This window comes from Phasianus colchicus, chromosome Z (genome assembly GCF_987193195.1).
Source record: "Phasianus colchicus chromosome Z, bPhaCol1.hap1.1, whole genome shotgun sequence".
Taxonomy (NCBI): domain Eukaryota; kingdom Metazoa; phylum Chordata; class Aves; order Galliformes; family Phasianidae; genus Phasianus; species Phasianus colchicus.
In genome coordinates this window covers 50748236-50762681 of record NC_143476.1, presented here as the reverse complement: position 1 = coordinate 50762681, position 14446 = coordinate 50748236, and the positions used below count along the sequence as shown (strand labels likewise).

The window sequence follows — 14446 nt, the reverse complement described above, 5'->3', positions numbered from 1 at the left end:
AGGAGGAAAGAACAGAGTGACTCACAAATGAACGGCAAAAATAATAATCAAAGGCAACATTAGCAGCCCTGAAATGCAGCTTCCTCAGCAAGTGGAGTTCTCTCCTGCTGGGAGAGAAGGATATAGCCTAACATACTTTAGCTCATTTGGAAGTAAAACTGTCTCCTAGTATGGACTGTACAGACTGCTGAAGAAAACACAATGTAAAAAATGTAGACTAGCTGAAAGGAGACAGGAGGTGCGTGATGAGCTGAAGATGCTGAGCTCTGAACTGATCTGTTCACTACGATGGTTTCTCCTGACTCCTCAGTGCTCTGATTCAAAAACTGAAAGAACTTTTCTGACAAAGAAACTGCAAAGAGAGGATCTCTGTCCCAACAGCCCTGTGAACAGACAGCAGGGGTTTATTACCAGCATGCCTCCTCCTGCAGATTTTATGGAGTTTCAGGTCTGGAGGCAAGCGAAAACCACTGTCTCATCCTGGAAAAAAATGAGATAAGATAAAATAAAATAATAAAATTGAAATATTGTTCAGCTCCATCCTTTTCCCATCCAAATTCTACATAACAGATGAAAGTAGATACCTGTTTTATTGGGGCAGGGCTAGTCAGCTCTTTTCATAAATGTTGAAACAAGATAAATTATTTCAGTCACTGCAGCCATTAGTTGCACTCTCTATAAAACAGCTCCTTACAGTGATTTAAAAAGGCAAATGTCTGAGTTAGAAAGAATTAGAGGTGGAGAGTACCATACTCTTTTCCTTACAGAAGGTCAATGAGGTTTTAAGACATACACACACAGGAGGAGGCTCTGCTTAGGAGTATGGTAACTAAAGGAGCTCTGAGTTGAATTATGTGTCTATCAGTACCATAGTTTCTACTTCTGTTCTCAGGTCATTTTCTCCAGAATCTGTACGGAAAGCCGCTGTCTCTCTTATGATCTGTAGTGTGCTTCAGAGAACACGGATATGCTTCTGTTCCTACAGCAACTCATACATGAGCATACCCAGAGCATTGTGCTGTAAGCTGGGTCCACGTAACATATGCACCAGAAATAATTTGTTTTGTCAAGAACAATGTATGAGTTGTTGATCTTTTCTTATGTTGGAGGCTACATCTTCATTCTTACATGAATGACCAAATGAAAATATGAGGCTCTGTGTTCTGTGAATCCTGAACTGAGATGTATATTTCCATCTTTTCCAATTACATCTGAGGCAAGAAATTCCTCCAAAACTATACTACTTTCAAAATACACATAATTGCTATGGTTGGTTGTTATTGTTAGCTTCCTGGAAATCATCTACATTTCTCATGACACAACACTTTTCCATGGTCCTGCTTTATTGAACGTCACCATTTTATATATCTGCCTGACTTCCATTTATCTGTCAGTACTGTTGTCCTTTTTTCCCTTTGGAATCATAAAGAACTAGCTGCTGCAATGTGCCCTCTATTTGTGGTCAAGGACACTGGCTTCCAAAGAGGCAAATAGGTTTTCAAAAGCTGTGAACATATTATAGCTTTAAAGCGATTAAATATCAGGAAAAAGAAAGGTCAGATATCTTGTATGCCAGGCTCTGCAAGGTTGCTCTAATGAGCCCCTCTAACTGAGGAAAGCAGAGATCAGGAATTTATCACTGTCTTCTGGAAAAAATGACTAGAATGGCAGAAATGAAATAGGAAAAGGCACAATACATTTTACATCAGGATTTTTGAAGATTCAGCCAGACATTCTCAGTCTTCCTTCTCATTTATAGGATTGCTGGAAAGAGAAAAAGGATTGCAGGCCAAGAGAGTGAGTTGTTTTATTTATCTGTTACCAGATGTGGTAGACCATGTACCGCCTGTAACTGAGGGTCTCAGCCCAATGAAAGACAGCAGAGACTGTCACGTATCTCTTCCTCTGCTCTGAGGGTCATGGCCACCACTGGAATGGGCTGAGGCAGAAAGTCTCTAGCAACTGAAAGTAGGAAGGAATGGGGAACAGAGACAAAATATGCCGTAGACATAAAAGAACAAAGTTTAAAATGAAGGTGAATTGCACAGCATTAGGCCTCTCTCAGCAGTGAAGTCGTATTTCCAGAGTGAAGAAGTTACAGTGAATTTGGGGAAGGCATGTGATCCACCACAGAAGAGCTCTGATAGATACCTGAGCACATCCCTACCTTACTGAGAAACAAGAGAGGTAGTTTAGACCATAAGCTACCACAGCTTACCAACTATTTTTAGCTAAATCAATCTGCAATAGTTAATAAATGAACTGATGCTGCAAACATAACAGACACCCCACTGTATACAAATCTGTGTGAGCAAAATGATTCTCCTATCATTTTTGGATTGGCATGATGGAGAAAGAAAATGAAGTAAGAATTTTTACACTTCCGCAAAAAACAACAAAAACAACAACAACACAAAGCTGTGACCACACCAGAGTCAGTGAAGTACATTTGTTCTTCCATAGAAACAAAACACTTTCTGTTCAGATCAGCCACTGCGTTACTCACATCTTTGGCCTCTCTGTGAACACCACAAATATATGTGTGAACTGTGGAGGTGGCTTGCATTCTGCATAATGCCAAGACTAATATTTGTCTTCCAAGAAGCCAGACCAAAATCTTGGAACTAAGGTTAATACATGCATACTTGGAGACACCAGCTATGCACAGGCGGAATCTTTCTTATAGCACTGGGAAGAATATTTACATTTCTTTTCAGGTTCTGATCTGAAATATTTGCTTTCACTCAGAGTGGTGATCTGTCTGATCTTAAACATTGCAGTTCATTTGAACTCTTGTGGTTTAGCTCTTCTGTTTTCAATATTGAAGGCAAGTTATTGTCAAAAAGCTGCATTTTGACTCAAGATTGTAAATATTCAAGTTTCCAGCAGCCACAAAAGGTTCTTCATCTGGGGCATGAAATACAAATATATTTGAGGCTTTCTGATAACTACCATACTTACAGATTGCTAATATTCTGAACTTCATATTTGCAATAGCATCTATGTTGCCTTTTATCAGAATCAGTAATTTAAGCTTAAACATGCTCTACTGCCTTATGAAATTTTTAAGATATTTAATGTAATGATAAAGATAGTCATCCTATCCATTTTATTTTACAAAAATCAATGTGGTTTTATTGCCCTACACAGGACTTCAAAAGTTTAATGGATGTTCTGATTTTCAGACCAATACTGTCTGACAGCGGCTTTAAGAACATTATATTTTTCAACAAACGCATGAATTAATGCCAATGACAGCAGAGAAAATGAGTAGAAATTTATGTCCAGCCAGCCTTATTGTTTGGTCACAGCGATGATTCATTATTTTTCTTCTTTGTCCCCTTCCTGTTTAATGCTTGACACTGACGCAGAGTATCTTCCCTCAGGAAAATTCTTTATGAAAAAAAAAAAAAAGTGACTCTTCTCTTGCTCAGGAGTTTCATGGATAAAATAGCTCAAGCAAAAGTGATAAGCCTAAGGACTTACACTACAATTATTTTTCTACGTGGCATTGTCTTTCTGTATTCTTACACAGGAGCGAATCCCAGCACTACCTTCTTTGTGTTTACCAGGTAAAGCAGAGGGCAAAGAGGCCTCAGGATATCAGTGTCACTTTTTGCTTGCTTGCTTATTGGGCCTGACTTGGAGCCAAGTCTTCATTTCCTAAGTCTACTGCAAATGGCAGAGAGGGAGGAAGTGTGAAACCCAGTGAGAAGCGTGTAGATCAGAGATTCCCTTCCTTTGTCCACCACAGAAAATGACAGTAAACGAGAGCAAAGCAGGTCACTTACTGTCAATCACTTGAGGAATCTAACTTCCTCTTGAGTTACCTCCTTCTCCATGCTGAGTGCACCACATCCCAGTGAGCACAAAGAGGAAGGCCAGAATTACTCCGTGCAAGCAGAATAACTCCATAAATCACTTCCTTTAGTTATTCATTTATTTTAGAGTAACATATTTGGGAAGGATTTTTTCAAGTGATATTTCCTTAGTCCCCATGTAATTGCAAAAATTAGCCTTTTAATTATTAAAAATTAATAATTGTCACAAACTCAGTGAGTGGTAATCCCTATGCAGACATATGGCATGAAACAGTTCCTGCTGCAGAGAAGTCAGTACAAAAGGAGCTGATTCTCCCACTGTGACTCATGCTGAAGCTGGTGGGACCACTCCTGCAGCCCTTCTGTTCACTTCAGTGCAAAGTGGAAGGCCGGGCCCAAAGCCAGCTGTTTTTTTATAAAATCAAGTCACAGATAAACAAAGATAGTGATTCATAGAGGTTGCTATGATACCTGAATCACACCAGCTCAGTGCCATTCACAGGAGTGCAATCCCTGAATGTACAATAGGATTTCCTGCAGCTCTCAGGCAGGAACAATTCCAACACTTACACTACCGAGAGCATAAAAACCCAGCCACCCAATTTTCTGGCCTCTGAATGGTGCTCAGCACTGCAGCAGTAACTTTGCCATGTACTGTGGATCATATCACTACATACCTTAATCTGGAGGAAAAAGTAAGAACGAGGATCCCATTTCGCTTCTCTTTTCTGTCAGGGCAGAGCTGCAATAAATACCTCTTGATACAATGGCCATGCTAGCTAACTGCACTGCATTAATGTCACTCAGATTTTAGATTGCACTGCTGTCCCAGAGGGATGAGTGGGGCATAAGGAAAACTAAATGGTATCTTTTTGTAGTCCAGCAAATGGATTGTGCTTCTTTACCGCTGGGGTCTACTTCTTCCAGCTCCAATATATTAAAAAACATTATTTATGGAAAAATTTCTATGGAAATTAATAGGTGGGTGATGAGCTTTCTGTAGAATGCTTAGAGCAACACAAAGAGTGCTACAACAGAGTAATAATTCTCAGCAAACCTATTAGCTGCTAAATTTCTGTGGAAGCTTAATCATTTCTTCTCTGTTCAACTCAATAATGCTTTTCTATAGAACAACTGAACTTCTATTGCAGCCTACACTGATACAAGACAAATTTAATCTGTATTGTTTAAAAGAAGATAAAATTGCTAGTTTTCTCTTCTGTTACATACAAATGAGAAGTCACTGTTGCATAATTTCCAAGCTTGTGATACACAACAAAAAAATCAATTCATGCTAAACACAGTTTTTTGGTTTTTTTTTTTTAAATATTGTAAGTTAGGGTGAATTAACAGCAAAATAAAAATACTGCAATATTCACAGAGAACTCTCCAATAAATATCATAGAGGGTAGATTTACATCTGCCACAAGGTTACTGCTTGCAGTACAAAAACAGTTAAGATGAATTTATCTCCTACTGATTAATGTTAAAAAAGTTATTATAAAAAGATCAGTCACTGGGAAGTTACTGTCTAAACACATAGGAATGTTCTGTTCATCTTACGCTCCATTAGCAATAGGAAAGAGAGAAGAAGCTGGCAGCATTGTGCTGCCACTGGCAACAGTGCCAAGGCTTCAGTTCAGGTCTTCTGTCCTGTTTTCTCCTGTGAAAACAAGAATAGCAAGTATTAAAAGCACATACCAGAAAGATGCATGAGAGCACTCCTGATCTTCATGAGACCAATCTGCACTTCTTCAGTGTCATGAAAATGTAATTCAGTCACTTGCCATCCAGATACAAGCACAACAGTTCATTTGAACAGTAATTACATGGTGTAAGTCTCTGCTGGATAGTTCTTTGGTTGCATATTTGTAATTGGAGGCAAGACACTTAAGGAGAGAAGTAAGAATTGGTCTCAGAAGGCTTTTCAGTGTAATAACTCCTCTTAGGCTGCTCTGCCAATCAGACTAATGCATCTCAATATGTCCTAGGAAGACCTGCATCTTCTCATCTTACGACACACAGCACATGCTGAGGCCTTGTCTGGCAGCAATGATGAGAATTGGGTGCTGCTGAGCTGCCTGTGTGAGGTCAGTGCCAACCTCAGATTGTCACATGCAATAGAGGTCCCCAGGCAACTTCCCAAAACGGTCCAAAGGTGAAGAAGAACCTGGCAATGTAATTTTCTAAAAGTGTATGCTAAATATAGTGAAAATACAGAAATCAGCATTTAAGCACCTACCAGACAAACTTAGGTGGCTTCTCAAGTGAATTTTAAACAGAATAGTTTGCTTCCTCTCATCTGCACATTAGAGGGAAGACCCCTTACCATCCTGTAGCATCCCATCTCTTTGCATACCATTGAATTCTGTCAAAATCAGTCCACGGTCCTCTTTAGTTTCTTCTCTATTTCTTGTTTTACTTTTGAATTTGTTTTGTTTATGCTTTTGTTGTGCAAAATGATCAGAACTGCTTTGCTTGAACTGATTCCTATTGCTGCATGCTGCCTTTCTTTACCACAGTTCTAATTTGACTGCTGCTGTGACTGATACTCCCAGAGGATCCTGTGCATGGAGTTCATGGCATTCCATGGCAGCAGGAATCTCTTGGCCATGTTCTACTTTGGAAAAAAAAAAAAGTAAAAAATGTTTTAAAAACCGTATTTAATTATTACAGGAATAGCCTCCAAATATTGTGAAATATATGAATGATATATAAAAAAAATTGTTACTTCTGTTGTAGCACTAAAATTGTGCAAACACGAGTGTGTAATTCAAACAGATGTCATGTCTGGGCAAAGAAATAGCAAATGTGATTAGCATAGTGCAAGCCCCAGGAAAACAGGGCAGGATGAAGCCTAAAAGGATGAAATGAAGGCAGTATCTCGATAGGAATCAGAAGAGCAGAGCATGGGTAGGGCTAATCCTTGGTTCATCAAGGAAGCAGCTCCAACTTCTCACCAAAAATCTATGGAGGGAAAGAAGCTGCACTGATCACTGCTCCCTGTGTCAGAGCTCAGTGCCTGGCATGGAGCCCCACAGCATGCACCTGGTTCCTGGGCATCCTCCTTGTCTTCTGACCGAAGGCCAAGCTGCCTCATGCAGAGATGCGGTCAGCTCTATTGCTGTACTTGAGTCACTTCAGAGCTTCACTTCTGTCAGAGATGAGGTGAAATTGCTGCAGATGTCCTTGCTAGCCACCTCATCCTGATCACATCACTGAAGCACTAATGGGAGGGAAATGCAGCTAGCAGCACATCCTGGTGTGACCACATGTGCCTACTGTAGAGCCTGTGAGGAAAAGTGATCACCTCCCTGAATCTTTAACGTCTATGAAACAAAAAATTATGCATGCTTAGCCCTGATCTCAGCTACAACTGTTTAATCCTGGAGGAACAGTTTAAAGGCTGGAAATTGAATGTAAACTGTAAAAGGTCTGCAGCTGAAAATTTTAGTGTGGCTGCAGATCAAGGAAATAGAGCTACAGTAACAATACTCTATTTCATTTAGAGGAAATTTTGTGGGTCACAACCACTTATTTTATGTTTATAAACACTTCAGCAATAATACAAATGAATAAAGCAAACAAAGACGAGAAGTTCATTCAAAATCACCTCTGGTGATTTTTATGACGCTTTTGGATTGAACTCTATTTTAAAAAAAATAAAAGAAATCTATTATTTGTTGCCATAGCAATGGATTCCCAGGGTGAAATTATATCATACCTGCCTTTCTTCTAGCCTTCTGCAGTGTGCAATCACCACCCACTTTTCTAACCATCAATAATCAGCAAGCCCTCCCTTCCCACCCCCCCAAGCGCTAGCCACACATTTCAGGGCAGGGGACATGGCAGTTGTCATGCTGGCAGGTTCACAGAGCCTAGCAGGCCTGAGCACGCTGAGGATGTGCAGGGCATACTGACACCACATCCCCCGCTCAGGTCCCTCCACCTGGGGGGTGCTCCTCCAGCTGCAACCCTAGGCCTGTGCCTGTGCTCACTGCCCACAGACTGTGCTGGGAGTGGTGAGAGCACTGGGAGCAGGCTCCAGCAAAGGGCTGGCGCTGCCAGAGCAATTACAGGTCTGGAACAGAAGCTGATTTCCTGATGTTAAGCATTGCTGCATTAATTAACACAGCATGCTGCCTTGCCTTCAAATCACAGAGCTTCAAAACTGGATCTTCTGCAGCAGTCTGCAGGGCCAGTGAGGTACACAGAGCACACGGCATAGCTGGGGGGGGGGGGGTCATGATGTTTTTGAAACTATGTCCAGTCACCACTTGAGCACCCAGCTATGAGTTTAGCTATATGAGTATTTTTACAAATATGAATTCCTATATGATATTCCAACACTAAATCCCCAAAACCAAAGTGAGTGGTTAAATTAAACAGATAATTCACACTAAAAACTGACCTTGTGGAATGATCCAGGTCACGTTACTTGGGGAAGCATGACAGTTATTGCACTGATTTACACTAGCCCAGGACAATTTTAGGATATTTAATATTACTAAATGTTCTCTACTTCATTTGAAAAAGGAGCTAGTGCTGCAGTGGATAGGGAAGGACAGACAGGTATCAGCTCCTTCCTTCTGCCTCCACCCAATCCAGCTCCATCAGCACTGCTCCTTCTCTGGCCACAGGACAAGCCTCCAGCCTGCTCAGAACTGAGGTCTCTTCTCCCCACAGTCAGCATGAACCAGGCTTTCAGTAGTCACTCTCAGTCTTCAGGACAAATTTCTTAATGTGCCTACTCTTTCCTTCTGAGCAACCTGATTACATTTTTCCCCTCACTGGTCTACTTATCAAATGTCTATGTTTTGTATTTATTGGCAACTTTCTCGCAGAGCAATTTTTTTTTAATAAATACGAAAGTTTCTGGTTGGTTAAATAGTAGGCACTGCAAAACACCTGCACAGTGTTATGTGCTAGGTCTTTCCAACAGCATATAGCTGTTGGAAAAGCAAAAGGAAAAAAGATGTATGACTAAACCCCTTACTTTTGTCTGTCAGTTAAATTAGGTACTAAATATGGTTTCAGGTACAAGAGAGCATTGTTAATGCATACCTTTATTAATCTAAGAACAAGATGGTTTGATAGCTCACTGACCATCCCTATGTACACCACAGTACCTATTTAAGCAATATGCATGTACATAATGTATGATTATTGCAATTATAATTGAGGCATGATGCTAATTTTATGCTGGGAATACTAAAATTGCATTCTGATTTCTAACAGTGGACAAAACCAGGCTCCTCTTATGTCTTAAAGCCAGGAGACTCCGCATTTGAACAGAAACCATTTATCTTCGAACATTAACAAGAATATAAGGCCTTCATCCCCCAGGGCACTTCACTGCTCATCCAGCAGCACGGTCACAAGCTTGCCAGCCCTTACTCAGAAGAGCAGTGGCCTTGCTCTGACAGATTCAGTGCTCAGTTTGGCAGCCAGATCTCTGGACTTGCTTTGTAGAACCTGCAGATTCCCGCAACTTTCTACTGTCACGGGCAACTGTGATAGTCACTGAGAAAAAAAATATTATTTTCAGCATTGACTATAAGAACACTGCTTGTCACACACATTCTATTGCAGCTGAGGAGCCTCCAGGGTATTAGCAGTGGGAAAGCCTAAGGATGTAAAAGCCTAATAAGAAAATTGGGTATGTGGGCATGTAGCAGCTACCTCTCCTCTGAAAGCTGTGCAAGAAAAATCATCACCGAAACATCAAACAAATAACTGACCCATCCCAGACACTGAATTCACAACGGAGCCCACTCAGATTTATCTGATAAAGTAAGAAATAAGACTGCAATAGATCAATTAAGGGCATGCCAGCAGGGATTACCTCAGTAGGGAAAAACAGATCCTAGCTCCTATTAGCATATTCTGTACCCCATAGCAAGGGGGTGCTGCTGGCATCACACCACCACTACACCCTGACATGCTTTGGAGATTACTGTTTTGGCCCAGAGTTTACTCCCAGCACAGAAGAGCTGTCAGGAAAACTGCTGCAACCTGTTTGTCTCAGCAGCCATCCACAGTGAGGTAGAACATGCTTAGGTTGCATGATCTCTAGCTAGCAACAATGAAGCCAGAGAAATAAAAAGGAAAGAGCAGGCCAAGCAGCACTAAGCATCACTGTCTCCTATTGCTCATTTCCCAGGTGCAGCTAGAGTCCAGCCCTAGAAGCTGGTGTTTCAGTCTTTTCCAGTACACAGAGAACTTTAACTGACCTGATTAGAGTACCTGAACAATATACACTATCTTTTAATCTACCCACCAAGATCAAGTGTCACTTGCAGAACAGAAGCCTATTGCTCTTTTTCCAGCCCCTTTGCCTGCTGGAGTCAGCTGCTCACAAATGTTTAGTAATGCTCCAACCACGCTTCATAGAATCGCCTGGGTTGAAAAGGACCACAGTGATCATCTAGTTTCAACCCCCCTGCTGTATTCAGGGTCACAATCTTCATGGCCATCTTCATCCATTGGAGGATTCCAGTTTGTTTTTGGCAGTCCTTGAACAAAGGAATTGCACACAAAAAGATGGAGTGCAAACTTCGTTTCTCTCTGCAGAAGTTGCAGCAGAAATGTTTCATTCTCTGCTGTACAAATAGGCCAGACAGGCAGAAAAAAAAGCCACATCCAGCCCAGCCTTGAATGCCTTCAGGGATGGGGCATCCACAACCTCCTTGGACAACCTGCTCCAGTAGAGCAGCCACGCAGAGAAGGGCTTGAGGGTCCTGGTGGATGAGAAGCTGGACATGAGCCAGAAGTGTGCATCTGCAGCCCAGAAGGCCAATCATGTTCTGGGCTACATTAAAAAAGGGGTGGCCAGCAGGGAGAGGAAGGTGATTATCTCCCTCTGCTCAGCTCTTGTGAGGCCCTATCTGGAGTAATGCATACAGGCCTAGGGCCCCCAGTACAAGAAGGACGTGGAGCTCTTGGAATGGGTCCAGAAGAAGGCTACTAAGATGATCAGAGGGTTGGAGCACCCCTCCTATGAAGAAAGGTTGAGGGAACTGGGCTTATTTATCTTGGAAAAGAGAAGGCTCTGGGGGGACCTTCTAGTACTTGAAGGGAGCATATAAACAGGGGGAACAGCCACTTACAAGGGTGGATAGTGATAGGACAAGGGGGAATGGTTTTAAATTGAGACAGGAGGTTTATGTTAGATATTAGGAGGAAGTTTTTCACACAGAGGTACAACAGTGATTGAGCACCTGTTAGGAAGGCAGGGCCAACTCAGGGGTGCTTAAGTGTACACTGTGCACCAGAGTGACCAGGGTGCACCAGAGTGAGTGGAGCCAGATTTCACCCCTTCCCAGACCTCATTAGAAGGTTGGCAGTAGAGGAAAGGGTACCTTGCTGGAGATCCCTTCTCACCTGAGGCCTTCTGAATGTAAGCATCTTCTTACTTTATTTCTGTACCCACAGCTGCTGCTGTCATTGGGACCCCTAACACCCAAGAAGAGGAACTCCCAGGGAAACCCTAGGTTCCTGATGTCAGACCGCTGCATGGATTATTGTAGAATTGGGACCTATAAGGGATAATGGTCCATTATTAAATCCCCTTCCAAGATGGCAGATTTTTTGAATAAACTAGAACAAACATTCCTAACAACAGAGAAAAGAGTAGCAGCAGCATCTGCTGTAGCATGGCTGCTGCTACTAACTATTAATGCATATCATTCCTATAAGGAAAGATTGAAAGATAAAAGAAGCTCTTAAAAGACTATATCAGACAATCGGAAAATAGTTACATTTCTGGTGGGCCAAACTGCCTCATCTTTGTGCAGCATCTCCCCTCTAAAATTAAGGACTATATGATCAGAAGAGAAAAAGGAGTTAGATCAGCAGGATCCTTGGATCCTAGTTGAATCTACATATAAAATCAAGCAGACTGAAATGCAACTAGAGGACCTGGGAACCTTAAATCCTCTAGAAATAAGACCAGTAATTACTCAAAAAAAACCAAAAGAAAGTCCAAGATAGACCAATGGGGTTGTCACCTCAGCAGTGGCCCCTACCCACATTACATATGACAGAATTCACATACACAGCTGCCAAACTCGTGAATTTGTTACAATAATTTAAACAGATCATGACAGAGCATACCAGCTTGGCTTTTAAGGCTATGGAATACGGGGGCTGAAAGTGTGGTTATTAATGGACCAGAGATTTCTATACTTGCATCCATCACTACACATCTGACACTCAAAGACTATATGTGATTGTAATGCATAATGAAGAAAATAATTCTCTAATTAATAATGGCTGCATGTAGAATCACATGGCCAGATAAAAGTAATGTCTCAATAAATACTGGTCTATGAATGTTGATGAAAGAACTTCAAATTATAACAGAGAACTGGGAATGAAAGAGACAAGTTATGATGGTGCCCTTGAGAGTCCAGACCTGGTTAAGTTCTTGGCAGGGGTGAGGGACCTCATCTTACAATAAGCTCCCCCCTACCAGTATGGCATACAAGTGTCAATACTAAACCCTTTGGTAACCTCAGAGGCCATTGTCCAACAAGCAGCCCAATTGGTGACTGACCTAGGACAAACAGAGCACCTTCAGACCAGGCACAATATCCTGACCTTCGAAGAGGTCTTCCCTATAAGTAAAACTAGGAGACCTGCCCTACAGACTTCTCTATTAGGATCCATGTAGGTATCCCAAAAACAGATGTTTAACAATTTAATCCAGGCTGGGGTTCAATCTGCAAAGATTGATCGCCTGCCCAAATATGTCCTTCAAATACGGAGGAAGCTGAAAGAAAGTCAAAAGCTTCAAGACCCCCAAAAAGTAGAGGTAAGAATTATTGAACAAGTACCAACAAGAACATAAATCTCAGAAGATTTCATACTTCCTAATAAAAGGAAAAACTCTCCTCAAGTGACCAGGGCCACTATGCCCAAGTCACCTGAGGAAAAAGAACTGGTGATTGCAAGTTTACTTGCATGATAGGGGATGCCAGCTCCCCTGCATCTAAAGGCCTGTATAATCAATGAATATACAGATGTTACAATTAAGAAATATACGGGAAAGTTAGGCTAAACTTGTTACCACACTAAAGAAGAATGGATAGAAAGCTTACCCTTGCCCTGGGCTTGCTGAGAAGACTCCAAGAGGAGCAATCTCCAAAAGAGATCCTTCCCTGCTTGTAGTCAGCTCTTAAATGGAGTCTAGGACAGGCAGAACCAGAATTACCTTCACCTGTGCTACCAGGGCTGACTCATTGCTCACCTCGGGTGGTCAATCAGAGGTTCAGGCCCTGATTCAGCAGTTCCCATACAAGGCCCCAGATGGGAACTGAGGCCCTTTGCTGAATTAACTATTCTTTGGTCCCAGAAGATTGTAGAGCAAGTTATGGCATTAGTAGACATAGGTGCAGAAACCTTGATTATTTATGGTGATCCAACTAAATTCCAGGTAGCTAGGATGATGATTGGTGGGCTTTGGGGACAGACCATCCCTGTAACCCAGACATGATTGAAGCTGGGGGTTGGGCATCTCCCACCCCAGGATTATTTATACTCAAGGTGCCTACTGCCCCAGTCCTGAAGTATCTACTGGGCATAGGTATGCACATAGCCTGTATAGTTCTGCCACGTGGTCAGTACAAAAGTCAGACAGCACATGGAGAATGACAGTGAATTACAGAAAGTGAGTAAGGTCACACCACTCATTCATACAGCCATACCCAATATTGCCTTCTTGACACACTGAGTTGGAAACTAGAAACCTACCATTGTGTCCTACACATGGCAAATGCATTCTTCAATATTCTCATTTTTCATCATTGAAGAATTACAAGATCAGTTTGCATTTACATAGGCAGGCAGGCAGTGAACCTTTCAGGTCCTCCTGAAAGGGTATGTGCACTCACCTACACATTGTCATAACTTAGTGGTGCATGACCTAGCAGACTGGAATAATCCCAATAACATCAAACTGTGCCATTATATTGATGATCTCATATTGATGTCTGACTCACTGGAGGCATTAGGGAAGGCAGTAGACTCATTGATTACCTCTCCATAAGAGAAAGGGTGGGCTATAAACGCACAGAAAGTGCAAGAACCAGGCCTGTCAACAAAATTCCTGGATGTAGTTAGGTCAGGAAAGACCCAAGTACCACCTAGTATGATAACAGACAATGTTCAGGTGTTCCCAGTCCCTACCGCGCCAAGGCAGCTGCAAGAATTTTGGAGTATATTGGGATACTGGTGTTCCTTCATACCCTGCTTACTGCAGCTGCTGAGGCCTTTATAGTGACTCAAAAAGGAAGGCCAAAAATGGGACCAGGGAGAACAAAATAAGAGGCCTCCAGCAAACAAAACTAGCTGTTAAACAGGCCCAGGTGCTGGGTATATTCAATCCCACCCTTACAGCTGAAATAGATGTCCATGTAACTCAGGATGGGTTTTGCTGGGGCCCATGGCAGCACCAGAATTCCGTTTGAACCCCAGTTGGGTTCTGATCTCAGGTTTGGCATGGAGCAGAAGAAAGGGACAGTATGATTGCAAAATAATTGGCTGACTACTCTTCATTACAGGCAGTAGAGTCAATAACCCAAACAGCTGAAATTCTAGTTAAAATGACCTTGCAAATTCAGGGG

At 41.9% G+C, this 14446-nt stretch overlaps 1 long non-coding RNA gene across 2 annotated transcripts; it reads right to left on the bottom strand.

The window, feature by feature from the left end:
* Window positions 1-3137: 3137 nt before the first annotated feature.
* Window positions 3138-13030, bottom strand: LOC149912977 (uncharacterized). 2 transcript variants are annotated; one of them, XR_016461722.1, is made up of 4 exons: window positions 12923-13030; window positions 11205-11359; window positions 4499-5484; window positions 3138-3393 (listed from the first exon to the last, which is right to left on the bottom strand). It is a non-coding gene; the product is annotated as an uncharacterized LOC149912977 (long non-coding RNA). The 2 variants fall into 2 exon arrangements; XR_016461721.1 differs by lacking the exon at window positions 3138-3393 and having other exon boundaries at window positions 3929-5484.
* Window positions 13031-14446: the final 1416 nt, after the last annotated feature.